The following is a 17,495-nucleotide window of genomic DNA, read 5'->3' as shown; positions in this document are numbered from 1 at the left end:
CGGTCTCTAGAGCCCCGGTTATCACCCCACCATCCCAGTCACCCCTAATGACTTCTCTTTGCATCCTTTCCCTACGCACTGTGCTTCCTAGAAAGGCAACGGAATAGGGAGTGGACTTGTGATTTCTCTAGTATGGGGAGCTCCCTGCCAAGAAACCCCTGCTACAGATACCCACCTGCACTTTCTCTGCATCCTATCGTCTTAGCGAGTTTCCTAGACACAGCACTAGGAAGTTAAATGACTTGCCCAGGACCTCACTGACAGTAAATGTCAGAAGCAGGATTTGAACCCAGGTTCCAAGGCCAGCTCTCTGTCCTTGACTGGGAAAGTATAGAGACTGGAAAATAGATTAATAAGGACCCAGCCGTACAGTCCATTCCTGTCCTCGTCTACTCTCCCCTTCATTCCCACTTTTGAAGGTGGGGGGGGGGGGGGTTATAGGTTCTTACCTGCCTAGGAGTGTGTACCAGACTTATAAGCTCAGGGAATTTGGTATAACTTATGCTCTAAAAAGTATTGGAGAATGCAATCCTAGGAAACCCTCAGGGCTTCCAGGCCTCTCTCCAGAGAGATAGGTATGCAATGTTACTGACATAGAAAATAGAGTTTGCCAACTCTAGGTGAATGAACTTCATTTCATGTTCTAGCACCATCGTAGACTGTATTTCTGCTACTAGAAGGTAAACTCCTTCAAAGAAGCAAAACTCCTTCCCCCTTTTGTCTCCCTCATATATTCTCAGGGACTAGAACAATGCTTTCCAAAAAGTAGGTTCTTAATAGGTGCTTGTTGCATTACTTTTAAAAGCATGGTAAGTCAACACTTTGAAAAGGTAGCAATGATCACAGAGTCAGGAAAAGAGTGGTTTCATCGAGGACAAGTCAAGCTAAACTAGCCATTCCCCTTCTTTCTTGGGTAGTGGTACTGGGCTAGTAGACCAGCAGACTGCTGGAATAGTTGACCTAGATCTTAGCAAAGCATTTGATTAGGCCTCATGGCCTAATTCAAGGAGAAGATGAATGCAGATGGACTGGATTATAATTCAATTAGGTGGATTCCCAACTGGTTCAATGGTACTGACCCTAGATATCTGTACCTGGCCCAACTGTTGACCATTTTCATTTATGGCTTAGATAAAGGAATAGTTGGCATGCTTATCAGATCTGCTTGGGCCAGGTGTGATGGTACACACCTGTGACCCCAGCTACTGTGGAGGCTGAAGCTGGTGGATTTCTGAGCTATAGTGAACTATGTAGATTAGGTTGTTGTTAAGTCATGTCTAACTCTTAGTAGCCCCATTTAGGATTTTCTTGGCAAAGATACTGGAGTGTTTTACCATTTCCTTTTCCAGCTGATTTTACAGATGAAGAACTGAGGCAAACAAGGTTAAATGACTTGCCCAGAGTCACATAGCTAGTACATGTCTGAGATCAGATTTGAACTCAGGTCCTCAAATATCTTTCTATTCTGTTCCTTTGGCAAGACCCTAGATATGAGCCAAACTTAGGTTTAGATTTGTAAATATATAGTAAATATATAGTAGATTCAATAAAGGGTTGGAGTTTTTAGTAGATGAGAGCCCAGGGGCTAGTTGTGAATGGATTAGGAATAAGGGATTCTACTAGGTTAAGGCTCAAGAGCCATGCCTTATCCACTATACCACTTAGCTACCTCCCTCCAAATACATTTTTTTCTTCTGAAGACTGAGTCTCTCCATCATTCTTCTGGTTGATCATGCAGGGACTACTCATAAGATGATGCCACTACTTGTGAGCCAGGGACTTTGACCTAATTCATTTCCTCCCTGGATAGGATGGCCCCAGTTTAGGCAACTTGCTGTCTCCTCTGCTCCAGAGACCTCCACATCCTGATGCAGAGTTAGTGCAGGTGGCACAGTGGATAAAGCACTGGCCTTGGATTCAGCAAGACTCATCAACAACAACTTGGAGGGATAGTGGGTGACAGTCAAGACCTAAAAAGATCTCGGCAAACTAGAACATTGGACTGAATTTAGTAAGATGAAATATAATAGGGATAAATGCAAGTCTTACACTTGGGTACAAAAAAGAGCACCTTCATAAGTAGAAGATGAGGGTGACTTGGTCAGACAACAACTTGTCTGGGGAAAAAAGACTGAGGGATTTTTGTTGACTATAAGCCCATTAGCTATAAGCTTGCAATAGTAAGTTGATTACAAGCTCAACATGAGTCAACAACATGATTTGGCAGCCGGGAAAATTAATGCCAGATTGGGCTGCATTTTGATGTGCAGGACCAGGAAGGTGATATCCCCACTGTGCTTTGGCCTGGTAACACTACATCTTGAATCCTGCATTCTGTTTTAGGGGTGTCAGATTTTAGGAAGACCGTTGATAAACTGGGAAGTATCCAGAGAAGGCAACCAGAATGGGGAAGGGCTTCAAGAACATCTCAAAGGAGAATCTGCTGATGGAACTGGAAATGTATAGAAACGACACCTCATAGGATGGGAGAAGTATTTCCTAGCTCATTTCTCTCCTTTTACTGAACAATTTCTAGCCTCTTATCAACTGTTCTCATGAATGTTCCTTTTTCTCATCCACCGGAACCTTAGAACCTGGGAAATTTACAGTGGTTCTCCTTAAGGCTCAGTGAGGTATGATGGGGACTTTACCCTGTGGAGCCACATACACAGAGCTGTCCTTCCTGCTTCTGGCTGACCACCTAGGTTGGCTCAGCACTGAAGTAGTTGGGGGCTTTGGGAGGACAAAGAAATCCCCCTACTGGACCCTTAGCCCTGTGGTGGTAATGGGGGAAAGAATGCTTCAGTTTAAAAGAGCATTGGGCTCACTCTTCTTCCTTCCACCTTCCCATATGCTAAGTAGCTCTCCTTTCATTAGAATTCCTCTGAAGGGGTGCTGAAGGGCCCAGGACGCGATGTCTGCCAAGTATATGGTAGCTAAAAATCGAGGGCTTGGCTCAGGGGCTGAACCTGGGCCTTAACGCCCTAACCTGCCTTTGTACTTCCTTGGACATAGGTGACTGAACAGCAATCCTGAGACATACATTTCCAGCCTTCGATACTACTTTATGAGTTTGAGAAATCTGGAGATCCTGTGTCCTTAGTCAAAGTAGAAAGTGTCATTTCTATATACACTAACAGCACCGCTTGGATAACCATCTACTGGAGGATGAACCCTGCCCAAGGCCTGGCTTGCCAGGAGGTGTAGACTTGGAGGGAGCTATTTATATAGCATAGAGCTGAGGACTGGAAATGTCTGTTTAGCAGTCTCCCAAACTGCACCATCTTGATGTTTTAAGTTATCAACTTCCCAGAAAGGTATCAGTTAGATTATTACTGCTCCTTCTCAAATTTTCTTTTTCTTTTTTTCTTTTTGTGAGGAAATCAGGGTTAAGTGACTTGCCCAGGGTCACACAGCTAGTAAGCTCAAATTTTCTATTAATTTGTGCTTGTAAGTCTTGTGTGTGTTAGTTAAGCATTTCTTTTGAGTAACAGAAATAGCTACCCTATACCTGATTTACACTGTACATCAGGTATCTTTCTTTTCTTTTCCTTTGGTGAGACCCTAGACATGAGCCAAACTTAAGTTTAGATTTGTCCCAGACCCAGCAGCAGTTGTTTATTATTACAGAAATATACAGTAGATTCAATAAGGGATTGGAGTTTCTAGCAGATGAGGGCCCAAGAGCTAATTGTGAATGGATGAAGAATTAGGGATTTTACTAGGTTAAGGCTCAAGAGCTAATTCTGAATGGATAAATTTGGACTAACCATATCCCTTTGAATAATGAGACAAATGAGACCACCCAGGGAAAGGCTAAGCTGGTATAGAAGGTTGTCTGTTCTGTGAGAATCACAGAAAGCTTGACACTCTCCTAGCACTCCTTCCACAGTGGGACAGAGTACGTAAACCATGGGATAAGTGTGAGACTTCCCAGAGTTTGGTCTTTTTTGGTGCATACAATCAAGTTTTTGGCTCCCAGTGCTGTTTGTTGGCTAAATTTGATTTCTAGTGATCAGCCTGGTTTGTGAGTAAAGTCTAAACTGGTTGAGGACTTGAGCTGAGAATGCATTATCCATACATTGAACACAAATATGCCATGAGAGTGGAGTGGCAGACCCCTGTTACATTTATCAAATGCAAAGCTAGGTTGTGAAGGAGTCTGGTGATAGGTGTAGGAGGAAATACAGAGATGAGTCATGGTCCATGACTTTAAGGAGCAAGACACAAACTCAAATGATGAAAATACAAAATAGACTGAGGGAGGGACAAATTGTTTGAGAAAATTCAGAAGAGAGAGAGGTCATTCCGATTAGTGGAAGGCAGAGTCAGGAAAGGCTTCATAGAAGAGAGAATGCAGGGGCAGATAGGTGCTGCAGTGGGTAGGGTAGAGCACTGGCCCTGAAGTCAGGAGGACCTGAGTTCAAATCCGGCCTCAGACCAAACACTTGACACACTTACTAACTGTGTGACCCTGGGCAAGTCACTTAACCCCAATTGCCTTTAAAAAAAAAAAAGAAGAATGTAAATTGGACCTTGTCCACTCATCTGAGTGGAGTGGACAGGGCACAGGGTAAGCCATGAGCAAAAGAAGGCTTGTATATAGGCATATTCAGATGTTCGTGAATAGCTTGACTTGATTTGAACATAAAGTACATGGAGGAGATCCGTATTGGTATACTAGATAAATATACTGTAAGTATACTAAAGCTAGATAAGTAGCTTAAATCAAATGTGTCAAATTCCTGGCCTGTAACAGTCCCATGCAGCCCCAGATTAAAATTGAATTGGGAAATGTTTAACAAAATAGATAAAAGTACAATGTTCAACATAGATAATGTTAATTTGTGGTTTTCTAAGTCAACAAGTGGCTCTATAGGAATCCCTTTCTATTTGAATTTGACCCCACTGGGTTAGATATATGTTATGGATGTCCCTTGAATGCTCGACTAAGAAATTTGATCTTATTTGCTAAACATAATAACTGTAGACTAGCTCCAAGTAATAGGTAAAAAGGCCATTGTTGGAAGTAGGGGTAGTTAGGAGGAGAGGAAAGGTTGTTAAAAATGGAGAAAGGGAACAGGTATGATTGATATCCATTTGCCAACACCAAATACTCTCTACACATATCTTTGATCCCAAACTCTCCTGTGTTCTACAGAAGATTACCCACAGTATCATCCTAGTTTTCAATCTTTATCTACTGGTTCCTTCCCTGCTTCCTACAAACATCCTCAACTATCCCCCATCTTTAAAAAAAATCCTCACTAGATCCTCCCATGCCAGAGCTGTTGGACTATATCCTCCCTTTCTTAGCTAAATGCCTTGAAAAAGTCGTCTTTGCTTGAGCGCTTGACTTTCTTTCCTCTCATTCTCTACCAAAACCTCTGCAGTTTGACTCTTGAACTCATTATTCAAATAAAGGTTACTGTGATCCCTGAATGGCCAAATATTTGTGCCTTTTCTCAGTCCTCAGCCTTCTGGACTTCTCTGCAGTGTTTCCTTCTGGATGTTTTTTTCCTCTCTGAGATTTTGTGACTCAGTTTTGTCTTGATTCTTCTTGGTTCTAACTATTTGACTTCAGTTTCCCTTGCTGTATCTTCACTGATGCCAAACCCATTAAATGTGAGTTATCCCTCAAGGCTCTGACATAGGGCCTCATCTCTTTTCTCTCTACACTATCTCACATAATGATCGCATTAGCTTCTGTGGGTTCCATTATCAACTCTATGCAGATGAATCCCAGATCTATATATCCAGGACTAATCTCTCATTCCTGTCATCCAGTCCTACATCACCAACTGACTATTGGGTGTTTTAAACTGTATGTCCTTTAGACATCTTAATTCTACATATCTGAAATATTATCTATCCCTCCAAACTTCCCTATTACTATTGAAAGAACCAGTCAATCAACATTTATTAAATGCCTGTTTTGTGCCAGGCACTATGCTAAGCATTGAGGATACAAAAAGAGGCAAAAGACAGTCTCTGCCCTCAAGGAGCTTACAATCTAATGGAGGAGACAACAAGCAAACAAATACCCACAAAGCAGGCTATATACAGGACAAGTAGGAGATAATTAAAAGAGGAAAGGCATCAGAATTAAGAGGGGTTAGGGAAGGCTTTCTGTAGAAGGTGGGATTTTAGTTGGGGCTTAAAAAGGAAACCAGGGAGGCCAGTAGCCAGAGTGGTAGAGGGAGCGTGTTCCAGGCACCGGGACAGCCAGAGAAAATGCCTGGAGCCAAGAGAATGGAGGGTGTTCTAGTGGAACAACTGGAGGCCAGGGAACAGATTGATAAGTACATTTTTTTTTTTTTGATGAGGCAGTTGGGGTTAAGTGACTTGTTCAGGGTCACACAGCTAGTGTCCGTGTCAAATGTCTGAGGCCACATTTGAATTCAGGTCCTCCTGACTCCAAGGCCGGAGCTCTATCCACTGCACCACCTAGCTGCCCCCAGATGAGTACATTTTGGGGGGTAAGTTGTAAGAAGACTGGAAAGGTAGATGGGGGTTAGGTTATAAAGGGCTTTGAATGCCAAACAGAGCATTTTGTATTTGGTCCTGGAGGTAATAGGGAGTCATTGGAATTTATTGAGTAGAGGGGTGACATGACTGGACCTGCATTCCTTCTTGTCATCCAACTTTGGTTCTCAACTCCATTCTCTCTCTCTCTCTCTCTCTCTCCCCCCCTCTCTGTCTCTCTCTCTCTCCCACCCCTCTGTCTCTGTCTCTCTCTGTCTCTCTCCCCCTGTCTCTGTCTCCCCCACCCCCAAATGTATCACAGTATCTCTCCTGGATATCTTCTTGTCTCTATATACACAGCTACAGCTCTAATTCAGGTCATTACTACGTCTTGTGAAGGCTATTACAATAGCTTTCTAACTGCCCTCCTCTTCCTCACTGTGATCCATCTTCCACACAACTGCCACACTGATCTTCCTAAAGTATAATTCTTTCCGTGTCAGCTCCCCTATTCAATAAACTTCAGTAGCTCCCTATTACCTCTAGGATCAAGAGTGAACTCCTCTGTTAGGCGTTTAAAGCTCTTCACAATCTAGACCCTTATAATAGCTAGCATTTATATAGTGCTATAAGGTTTACAAATTGCTTTATAATTACTATCTTGTTTGATCTTCAGAGCAACCCTGGGAAGTAGGTGCTATCATTATCCCCATTTCACAGTTGAGGAACCTGAGGCAGACAGAAGTTAAGTGACTTGCTCAGGGTCACACAGATAGTGTCTGATACAGAATTAAAGCTCAAGTTTTCCTGACTGCAGTTCCAACACTCCATCTACTTTGCCACATAGCTGCCTATTTTTCCAGGCTTTTAAATATATTACCTCCTTTCACACTTTCTATGGACACTCTTTCTTTGCACATGACACTTTGTTTCCTTTCCTTTCTATCTTTGCATTGCTTGTCCCTCATACCTGGAATACTATCCCTCCTAATCTTTACCTTATAAAATCTCTGGCTTTCTTTAAGATTCAAATTAATTTCTGCTTCTGGCAGGAGTTCATTCCAGGGCTAGTACCTTCCCTTGTAAGGCTACCTTTCATATACTCTGTGTTTATCCTGTATGTACTGATTTATGCATGTGTTGTCTCTTCCATTAGAATATAAGCTCTTTGAGGGCAGGGGCTCTTTGGCTTTTTTTTTTTTTAAGGTATCCTTTACACTTGTGCAATCCCTGTAACATAGTCAAGTACTTAGGAAATGCTTGTTGATTGATTGCTATTCTGTAGGTAGAATGGACAGGACTTGGATATTGATTGAATATGAGGGGTGAGGGAGGAATCTGAAATGAAGATGCCTGAGTATTCCAGCCTGGGAGACTGAAAGAATTGATGGCATCATTAATAGGCATAGGGAAGTCAGGAATAGGAGAAGGCTTTGAGAAAATGGCCAATTGGTTTTTAGTCATAATAACTTTGAGACGTCAATAGGACATCCAGGCAAACATTTCTTGGGAGGCAGTTGGAAATGTGAATCTGAATCTTGGGAAAGCTGGGATATATAGATTTGAGAGTTATCTGTAAAGGTGATACTTGAAGTTGTGGGAGTGCATGAGATAACCAAGGGAAGAAATGTCGAGATAGAAGAGAAGATTGCCAAGGACAGAGCCTTGAGAAATACATATTAAGGGGACTGGAGGAGAAAGAAGAGCTATGGAAAGAGCTAGAGAAGGTATGGTCAAAGAGGTAGGATTAAAACTAGAAGAATGTTGTCTAAACTTAAGGTACTGCTTGGCTTGACTATAGGGGCTGGAACATTCATCCCTCCTTGGCCTAGGCATGCAATTTGACCAAGTTCAGTCATGGGGAGCCAGGATGCCATGTGCTCATGAAAGTTAGGTAGAAGAAAGGATAATTTCCTCTTACCCCAGTCTTCATAGTCAGAAAGGAAGAGAAGATGAAAGGATGGATGAATCCCTTTTGAACATCTATTGAATCACCAACTTTTTCAGCTTTGCAGCCAATAAAGGGATCCTTCACAACCTCACAGTTCAGTGCCCTTTAGGATGAGTCACACATGGCCAGAAGTGGGTTCCTCCAGGCTTCCATGTAATTAGTCTAGAACTATAATTAAGCACGCTCTTTGAGGGAGAGTGGATGGACCCTTCTAGGAACCAAAGTGTGAGAGAATATCAGGAATGGGAATGGGGGCCAGCCCTCCCACAAAAAGGTTAAGAAAAATGAAAGCTTAGAAGAACTCATTGCATTTGATGATTAGGAGGCCATTAGTAACCTTGAAAGAACAATTTTACTACAGAATTGGGTAGCAAAGCTGCATTGCAAAGATTAATAGGAGGTAAAGAAATGAGGGGCACTTGGTCTAATTTCTTTCTCAAGAAGCTTGTTTGTGAAATGAAGAAAAAAATGGGTCAATAACTTGAGAGACCAGTATATCTTGAGGGGGATACTTTTGGGGGAATATGGGAGATCTGAGCATGTTAATAGAGGGAGACAAGGAGATAGTTGAGTGGGAGACAGTAAAGATCTTTTATGGGAGGAAGCAGGCAACAGATGGTGATTGGCAGAACAAGGTCTAGTTAAAGATTGGAGGGGTTGGGATCGGGGTCCAGGTAGAGCTTTGGCAAGGAAAGCACCTTTTCCTGTGAAAAGCAGAGAATGAGGAGAGGATGGGTGTGAAGGAGGAGAGTTGAAGTGTCTCCCAGTGGGATGGCCTTGAACTTTGTAGAATAATAGCTGAGGTCATCTGCAGAGAATAGAGCCTCGGGATCAGAGTGGGTAAGGACACTCCAGAGAAGGTTGGGAATGGGCTTTGGGAAATGGGATAAGAAATCAATAAGCCAGGAACAAAAGGATTACTGAGTAGCTATTAGGACCCCGCAGAGGTTGAGTTATGTGAGTTTATAATGGATGAAATGATCTCATTCAGGCATTTAGTTGATGGTAACTAGCTTTTTAATAACGGTGATTGTTTGAGAAGATTAGAGCCTTTGAAATAAGGATAGATTTTCATCTTATCTGGGGTGGTTTAAAAGTAATTCTTAAAGCCAAAACAACCTGCCAAAGTCATCCTTTCCAGTCCTGTGATTCTCTGATCCTCAAGGATGTTGAAAACATGAAGAGAAGTTCTCATTCATTATTTTTCCCCACTTAAAATCACAGGGACCTATTGCTAAGTCAAGGGATCTTTTCTGGGCATCTAGTTATTTTTAATACAGGGTATAAGTGTTCAAAGAGGACTAGCACCATTGGTGTGAGGGCTTGCTGAGCCCTTTTTAGGGCTGCTCATCCGTCTTTGGTGTCCACCTCTCACCCAACTGTCATCTGTGACTCTGAGAAGCTGTGCTATGCTCAGCCACACCTCTGTAGATCCGTCTCAGCAGACAGACTAAACCAGGTTGAGGGAACTGACAGGCTTCAAACTGGTTGGTGAGTTAGGGAATATGTACTTCAAGCATGGGAAGACTTCCCCCAATGGGAGGGCGGATGAGGCGGCAAAAGCAGGCTCTGTGTAGCGCTTAGAGCTTGGTCAGACATTGAAGACTCCAAGGTCTTGGAGTCACTACATCCTGAGCCATCACCACTTGTCTTGATTTTTGTCCTGCCATTGAACTTTGATGACTCAGGCAAAGAGCGTGAGGCTGATGACTTTGTACAACTCTGTCTTACTTAAATTCTATTCCCACAAGTTAAGATATCACCCGTGATGTCATTGGTTCCCTTCAAAAACGAAGGATAAACAACAATATCCTGAAAAGTGGCTTTGGAGATACAACCTTCCTCCTCTAGGGGACTGGGTCAAAAGGCAACTCTTGAGGGGAGAAAGGAGAGGTGATAATGTATTAAACATAGAAAATAGCCTTTAAGGTCTATTGAGGCCTTCCTCGTGTTGAAGGTATTTGGCCAACTGGCTTGATAATAGTTTTTGTCTATAGGTGGCCTTGAAGTTAGGAAGACCTGAGTTCAAATCCTGATGAATATACTAAACTAGCTGTATGATCCTGGACAAGTTACTTAATCTCTATTTGCTTCTGTTTTCTCACCTGTGATATGATGGGGGAGGGGAGGTATGATGATAGTACTTGCCACTCAGGGTTGTGTTGAGGATAAAATGAGTTAATATATGTAAAGCGTTTTGCAAACCTTGAAGTGCTATGTAAATGCTAGCTATTATGAATTATGATTATTAATTTCCTAAGCCTTAGAGTCATCCTGTCTTCATATTCACATAGGAGCTTTAAAAAAGAGAAAGAAAATAGCATTGCTAAGTAATTTGTGATATTTGGCATTATTTAGACCAAGGTTGGGGAACCTCCGGTCTCGAGGCTACATGTGGCCCTCTAGGTCCTCAAGTGCAGCCCTTTGACTGAATCCAAACTTCATAGAACAAATCCTATTTGTTTCAGTCAAAGGACTGCACTTGAGGACCTAGAGGGCGAGTGTGGCCTCGAGGCCGCAGGTTCCCCAACCCCGGTTTAGATACTTCAAAGAACGTTTAATGGAGACTTCAAGAAATAGAACAGACAAGCTGTGCCCATTGAAGCTAACAGTGTCAATATTAAAAAGGAGCAGCATTAATGACACTACCCCAGAAATACAGATAGAGGGCAGTAGGCATTTATCCTCAGGCCCTGCTGGCTTCATGTTCTGGGTGCAATGATTGCCCTCTGACGCAACAATTCCACCATCAGACCTTTGCAAAATGTGTGGTTTAGTTTTGCCAGCACAGGGGAATTACCACACCAGACATCTAAGTAAATTTCTAATGTGAAAAACAACAACAACAAATCTGTAGCAGCAGAATAGAGAATTGTCAAAAGTATTTCAATCTAAAATAACTATTATTCTCTGATAAAAACAATTGGGCAGCAGTATGATATATCAGGGCACTGGAGAAGGCATCTGTCTGAGTCTTGGCTATGCTATCTCCTTCTTTAGTTTCCCTATCTGTAAAATGAGGGAGTTGGAGTAAATGACCTTTAAGGTCCCTTCAGGTTTTAAATCTAATATCCTATAAACTTCCCAGAAACTTGGTTTCCTCGTCTCTAAAATGGAAATAATAATAATGTCTACTTTCCCAACCTTACAGGGTTTTTGTGAGGACCAAATGAAGTAATGGGAGTAAAAGCTGAAGCATTATAAAAATGCAGTGGAGAAAAATGAAGCCCCAAATTCTTTCTATTGTTTTTAAAGCAGTAGATTCATTCAGCTATAATTTGTAGTTTATTGCGATGAGCTCTGTAGGTTATTTAAAAAGAACATCGTCTGTATCCTTGTGGGGCTTAAGGTGCACTAGGATTAAATACTTAATAGAGTTCTGCAATCTTTTTACTTATGTTCTAGATGGAGCGCTGGGTCTGGAATCAGAAAGATCTGGGTTCCAATCTAGCCTCAGACACTTCCTAGCTGTGTGACACTGGGCAAGTCATTTAACTTAGTTTCCCCACCTGGAGGAGGACATGGCAAATCACTCCAGTATCTTTGCCAAGGAAACCCCAAATAGGGTCACAAAGAGTTGCACGTGACTGAACGATAACAACATATAAATGTTAGCTGTTATTAACCCTCTGTGCGTGTTAATAGCAACTATCCTTCAGTTTTGTCCTCACTAGACTAAACATTATCATTTTGTAGTCTCACAGCATTTGGTGATGGAAGGGCCCTTTAAGATCATTTAGTCCAAGCCCCTCATTTTGCAAATGTGGAAACTGAGTCCTGGAGGTTAATGGAATTGCCCAAAGTCACACAGTCAGGGAGGTTTTCTGACTTTGTGTTGAGGGTTTGCACAGGTTTCTTGCTCCAGTCTGGATAGGATTGTGCCGGTGATGTGAAGCTTACTGCGTAAGTGGAGGAAACATTGGAAAAAGCTGGATTAATAAGAAGGATGATGATGATAATCTGCATTTATATAATACTTTAATGTTTTCAAATTGCGTTACATATATTGTCTTATTTGATCTTTAGAAACAAAGGAATTATTTCTCCTTATATGCAGGAAAATACACTGTTGATATCACACCCAGGCAGCTTGGTGGTACAAATCACTTAACTATAGTTAATGGAAATAATAACAGCAGCTACCTTCTAGTGTGAGATTTAAATGGGACAATATTTGTAACGCACTTAGCACAGTGCCTGGCACACAGTACACACTTGATAAAGTGCTTATTTCCTTCTTTCCCTGGGTTTAAGAGAAAAACGGATTCCTTTGATGTAGTTCAGATGGTGTATAGATCAGTTTTAAGTACTACCAAGTTATAAAGAAAATAACTTTTAATTCTGTGAGCTAGGAAGACAGAACTGCTTATAAGGCTTCAGAAAAAATACTTTTTTAAAGAAATTGTATTTCTATTTCAAGTCCTGTAGAGTTCTTCCTCTTTTTGGTAGCCTATTTTATCTGTCTTGATCACATGTTTTAAAAGACTGTATTGCATATTCTGTTGAAAGCTGCAAAGAATAGAAATGTTACCTAGCTAGTGAGCCTGTCTATACATGGCATGGTCATTTTGATGTCCTTAGCATAAAAGTAGTGTGGTCAAAATGACTATGCCTTGGGACCATTGGGTTCTTGAATGGTTCACCAGGTTCTGTCAGGGACACACATTGAAGGCAGACCCTGAGCCTTTGAATGGGGCTTGTTATTTGATACCCTTAACATTAACAAAGTTGGTCAGTGGGATATCTAAAATGATTCTCCTCACAGAGGAAAGCACACTGGTGGGGGCTCAGGCCAATGGCATTGAGAATCATCTCTGAACCGCATTGGGTACTCTTAGAACCCAAGTGGGAGATGAAGCTTGCTCTAGAATAGGAGACCTCTAATAGAAGCCTGGCTTCTATTTGAATGAGAATTGGACCAAGGATCTTGAGAACTTATATGGGCTCCAGTTGCCAGACATGACAAATGTATTTTTTTTTTAGCTTAACAAAGCTTTTTTTTTTTTTAAATAGGGAAGGGTACAATTCTTTTTTATTCTTCAGTAAATAGGAGAGTTTGGATCAATTGAATCAATCCATCTTTAATTTTTGACCTTTGTTGGTGTGCTGATAAATGGTTTTTAACAACTGGCTTTCTAAAAAAAAGTATACGTGACACATTTTAAATTTTAATCTGTATTATTAACATTTTCTCTCTTCTTTTCTTAATTATAAGCAGATGACAAAACAATAAATTAAGCCCTAATTTGTAGTGTTTGCCGATTTTGAGGCATAAATGCTCACACTGAAAATTTAGCAATTGGCTCTCCTGAGCAGGTTAGAGCTGGCTTCAGCACACCCCTGGTCTGAGTTTTGTATAATGGGATTTAGATCTGGGAGAGACCTGAAAATTATCTTGTATAGAGCCTTCATTTTACAGATGAAGAAACTAAGGCCTGGAGTGGTGAAAAGACTTCTCCAGGGTCACTGAGTAAGCTACAGAGCCAGGATTGAGACTCAGGGCCCCAGGCTCCAAATATGGTGTTGTTTCCATCCTACTGTGGCCTCCTGACAGTATCACTTTGATGTATTTCTGCCGTTGCCATGTGTCTGATTACTATCCATAAATTTGCTAGCTCTGGTCTTCTGCAATCACTTTCCTTACAAAATTGGCCTAACAGTGTTGATTGGAGAGGATGGGGCCTTCCCTCCTCAGAGAACCTCTTTCTTTAAGTGCTTGTTGTAACTCTTGATGGTGAACGTGTCATGTGAGTTTCATTTGCAAAGTTGGGAATTCTTTCCCTGCCAGTCATCTATAGGGTAAAAGCAAATACATGTGTTTTGAGGTATGTGAAAGAAATTTAGGTCTTTTTGACTCCAGGCCAGGGCTTTATCCACTGTACCACCTACCCATGCAGGACCAGGTTGATATCTCCCCTCAGGGTTCCAAAGTACTTGAAGGATTTGGGATTTCTTTTCTCTCCTCTCAGCTACATTTCTCTCATTGTTATGAGACAGCGACTAGTAGTCCAGCTTCATTTAAACACTTCACATCAATTGGATTTTACAATGTGGCAGCTCGGTGGTTCAGTGGTTAGAGTGCTGAGCCTAGAGTCAGGAAGACCTGAGTTCAAATCCAGCCTCAGACACTTACTAGCTTTGTGATCCTGGGCAAATCATTTAACCTCTGTTTGCCTTAATCCCCTGGAAAGGGAAATGGCAAACCACTCCAGTGTATTTGCCAAGAAAACCCCATGGACAGTAGTGGTATGATATGGTCCATGGGGTCATGAAGAGTTAGACATGATTGAATAACAACAAGTTCTTACAGAGAGATATTTACTCAAAGATATAGCAAGGGCAGACATAAAAACATTTCACCTCATACCTCCAGCATCTATTCATTTCATTCTCTGGGGGAGTAGTATCAAAACTTTGCTCAGTTCCTCTATAGCATCGTAGATAAACTTCCAAGTTTATGGACAAAAGTGGCTTCACTGATAGATGAATGGTCATCTCAGCTTCTGCCGGTTCCTCTTTCATCCCCAGGGCAGTGATGCTGTATTGGCCACAATGACCAGCCTAGAAACACTTGGCTTTGAAACACTTGGATGCCAGAGCATTCTCATGATAATCTTTTGAACTTGTTAGTCCATGAAGCTCTTCTCCCTTCAGTTAGAATGGGAAAGAAATAGAAAGGCCAAGGCATGAGGCCTATTTCATGAAACTGTATGGCCTCAGAGCAGAGATGTCAGGAACAAGAGTGCTCTAAGTTCTCTAAGAATGAAGGAGACAAAAGTGTTGGTGACTGATAAAGATGCACATTTTTGAATGTCTCCAAAGCTTAGCAGAGTCTTCCTTTCATCACATGGTTATCAGACCAGAACCATTCACAGAATGCTCCAAAGTCTCTCTGCAAATCACTTTCCTTAAGCATCATCATGATTCTCCTAGAAGCAAGCTCCTTTACATTCACTATGTGCAGAGATAGCATCAAGCAAACGTTGATAGGATCCATGCATGCACCAGACCTCTATTATACTGAGATGGAAAAAAAGGACAATATAACATACAGTTTCAGAGTTGTGAGTTACCCAGAGCAAATGGGTTTTCCTCACTCATGTGCCTTATTGAAAAGTTAACATCTCCCCCACAGATACTGAATTAATTGGTGACAGGGAGTGATGTGGGTTATGTGTGAATTGTGATATGTTTATTAAATATTCATTTGCTTTAACATGAGTATGTGTTATAGTATTATATCTTTTGTATTGTTGTTAAGTAAACATGTTTAAGATTTAAAAGTATCATTATTGTGAGTGGCTGGTTGCATAAATGGAAATGCATTGGTGGGGACTCAAGAACTAGAGTAGTGAATAGAGTAGTGAGTATGTTTCCCTTTACAAGGGTTACTCCTAGGTCACCAAGAGAATTTGAGTGTAAACATGTGTTGGTAGACCTTCTCTGGGAACTTAGACTTGCTACTGTGAGAGCAGATTGGAGAGAATGAGCCAAAAGAGTTGGTCACATATCTATGTGAGAGGTGTGAGATGCCACACATTGAGAGGACCACTTACCTCACTGACCTGTTACATAGACAAGAGTGCTTTAAGACTTGGGATGCATTAGGGAACCAAGGAAGAGTTTTTCTTTCTTTCTTTCTTTCTTTCTTTCTTTATTTTTTTTAGGCGGTTGGGGTTAAGTGACTTGCCCAGGGTCACACAGTTAGTAAGTGTCAAGTGTTTGGTCTGAGGCCAGATTTGAACTCAGATACTCCTGACTTCAGGGCCAGTGCTCTATCCACTGTGCCACCTACCTGTGCAAGGAAGAGTTTTTAGCAAACAAGTGACATGACCTGATAGGCAAGATTAGTCTGGTCTAGTATAAAGGATAGATTGGAAGCAGGAATATCATAACAATAACAATAATATCTTGTATTTAAATAATACTTTAAGGTTTACAAAGCACTTTGCTTACATTATCTCCTTTGACCCTGCTGAATAGGTAGTATTGTCTTCATTTTATAGATAGGGAAACTGAAGCTAGCAGAGTCATCTGGTTACTAAATGATTAAGGTAAGATTTGAACCTGGGCCTTCCTGACTTCAAGTCTAGCATGGACTATATGCCCCACTGTATTAGAAAGTTGTTAAAATTGTCCAGGTGGGTAGTAATGAGGACCTGTAAGAGGGTGGTAACAGTGGAATTAAGGAGGCAGTTTTGTGTGCAGTTACCCTCTCAGAAACAACTCTATCTCCTGGTTGCTGGGCCATCTCAGTAGGGATTCAATGAACATGTGTTTAATGCCTGTGAAGTGACTGAATTCCTAAACCTCATTATTGGAGACTTCATTCTGCTCCAAATGTAAATCAAATACTATATATGTTGGCAGGAATCTATAACATTTGTAAGAGTTCTTAAACCTGTAGAGCAGATTAGACTTTTAATTTGTCCTGAAGCTTGATGCCTCATTAACACCTGCCTTTGCCTGCTGATCTTACAATCAATCCTTCAAGTATTTGCTGAGCACTCTACTGCAAGTTCTTTGCTGTGCTAGGTGCTGGGAAGAATGAAGTATGACTGTGCCTGACTTTCTCTCTTCTTCCATTGGCCAGGGCTGAAAGTTCTCTTTCAAACGTTCAACTCCCAATCTTCTGGAGCCTTCATAAACATCCCAGGAGATCCAGACTGCCTGAAAAGGCACAAAAGGATACTCTCAGCATGTCCCTGACTCTGGAGGTAGAAAGGTTTCACCTCCCTTACTTGCAGGCTGAATTTGCCCACGATGGACTGGGCTGAGAGGGAAACCTTGATCTCGAGGCACAGAGGGCCTTTGTGAGTAAGGAGGACGGTTACCTGGGCTTAGCAGCAGGAGTTCAAACAGGGGCAGCTCTCTCCCATCTCCTTCTGTGTTGCTTAGTTCAAGGTGCTAGTATTACAGGCCAGGGGCATAATGGGAAGTGAAAGGAATTTACTTCCCTCAGTTAAACTATCTGGGAGGATCTGGTAGGCAAGTGAGATGGGAAACAAAAGATCTTGACCTAGGGGAGGCCCTTTTATGTGCATGCTGGGAGGGTCTAAGGGCCTGATTAAGAAAGGAG

This window comes from Vombatus ursinus, unplaced genomic scaffold (assembly GCF_900497805.2).
Source record: "Vombatus ursinus unplaced genomic scaffold, bare-nosed wombat genome assembly UNPS02014813.1, whole genome shotgun sequence".
NCBI classification, from domain to species: domain Eukaryota; kingdom Metazoa; phylum Chordata; class Mammalia; order Diprotodontia; family Vombatidae; genus Vombatus; species Vombatus ursinus.
The sequence above is the reverse complement of the archived record's forward strand: the minus strand, read 5'-3'. Positions refer to the sequence as shown.